The sequence below is a fragment of the Trichosurus vulpecula genome, chromosome 1 (genome assembly GCF_011100635.1).
Source record: "Trichosurus vulpecula isolate mTriVul1 chromosome 1, mTriVul1.pri, whole genome shotgun sequence".
In the NCBI taxonomy this organism is placed as follows: Eukaryota; Metazoa; Chordata; class Mammalia; order Diprotodontia; family Phalangeridae; genus Trichosurus; species Trichosurus vulpecula.
In genome coordinates this window covers 314,665,327-314,666,921 of record NC_050573.1, presented here as the reverse complement: position 1 = coordinate 314,666,921, position 1,595 = coordinate 314,665,327, and the positions used below count along the sequence as shown (strand labels likewise).

The window sequence follows — 1,595 nt, the reverse complement described above, 5'->3', positions numbered from 1 at the left end:
CCTCACTGTGTATAATAGGTATTCTAGAATGTTTGTCGATGATAATGTTTTATTCCCCAAATCTAAGTTTACAAGTAACATTACAGGTAAATATTTCACAATCAGTGACATTTTAGATATGTAATACTCAGGTGATTTGGATTATAAATCTGAGAAATCTACACTAAAATTTTTGGCAATGTTACTACGATCCTTTGGCCTATATGCTAAAAATTATGCTGTGATAAATCAATCCATGTGCTTTTTATTTAGACAGTATAATATATTCACACTTTTGTTTTTCAGGCTAGTAGGCCAAGTGCTTTTTTTCCCACTTTTTTTTAAGAAAGGGCTCTGTATGTTAATATACCGAACAATATTTCAACAGAAAAGTACACGATCTTTCTGATCAAACAGGAATATTGCCAAGTCCACCTGCAATAGTCGATGTTTTACAGGTAAATTTTCATGCCAATAATGACCAAAGAGCACTTGGTTTGCTCTTTACTTAGATTGTAACAATTATGCTTTGTCTATTCTTGAGATTTTTTAGCTCCTTCTCTTGCTAATCTATTGGGTTCCTCATCGCTTGCAAACCCTGAATCGCCAGGAATGTTCATGCATTTAACTTCTATGCCTTGAATAACTGTATCAAGCTTAACAGAGTCTTCTTTGTTAATGACATCTTTTCCTGTGCTTGTTTTCTAGCCATTTTTCTTCTAGTCTTTAACCCATCTCGTTATACCATTAATAGTAAACATACTATCTTTGTAGAGAACCGTCTTACTGATGTTTTGATTCTTGGCTTGTTCGATTGCTTTACGAACAGCATGTATTTCTGGTCTTTGGTTTGTCTGTCACCCAGTAAGTCTATCACCCACATTTAGGAGATGGCTTGGGCCCCAACAAACACCAGTTCCTCCTAGCACTTTCCTCCTCCCATTCCCGTAGCAGCAGCCATCTGTGTAAACCACAGTTGGATTTCCCATACAAGAAAATGTACGTTTGCTAAGTGAAGGTACCAAATATGTATTTTGTTTTGCAAACTTTAAGGAAGGCCCTTCCTCTTCATCTAATGACTTGCAGGGTCTCTTGCTTGGCTTTGCTTTGGGGTTTGTGTGTCACATTACTTTTTCTGCTCTGTTGAATGATCAGGGCTTGTAATATTTTGAACAAAGGCCCAGGCCTCATCCTCAGTAGCAAACTTCTTGAACCAGGCAGCAGGAAATTGGTTCACTTGTGCTTGACATTCACTCCAGGTTGGGAACAAGTCGGTCTCATGGTCCCGCCTCACAGCATACAACATGCTGGTACTCAGGAAGCATGTGGACAAAGGCACCTGTGACAGCTCTGGGAACAGTGGCCCAGAGCCTTAGAATGGCCCACTCTGTGGCATGGTAGACATGAGGAGGACTGTCCCACACCAGGGCAGGAGAGGTTGCGGGGCTGGAGTTTCTGCCATGACATTCTCTTCCCCAAGGCTCAGGCCATACACCCTCACTTTTTTTTCCAAAAATTTTGTTTACTACTAGCTCTGTATCCCAAAGACATCAGAAAAAAATGAAAAGGGACTCACACGCACAAAAAGATTTATAGCAGCTCTTTTTGTGGTGGCA

General features: G+C 40.1%; 1 pseudogene; it reads right to left on the bottom strand.

Annotated features, from left to right (window-relative positions):
- Window positions 1–512: 512 nt before the first annotated feature.
- On the bottom strand, window positions 513–1,285 carry LOC118833912 (annotated as a pseudogene).
- Between the last annotated feature and the right edge of the window lie 310 nt (window positions 1,286–1,595).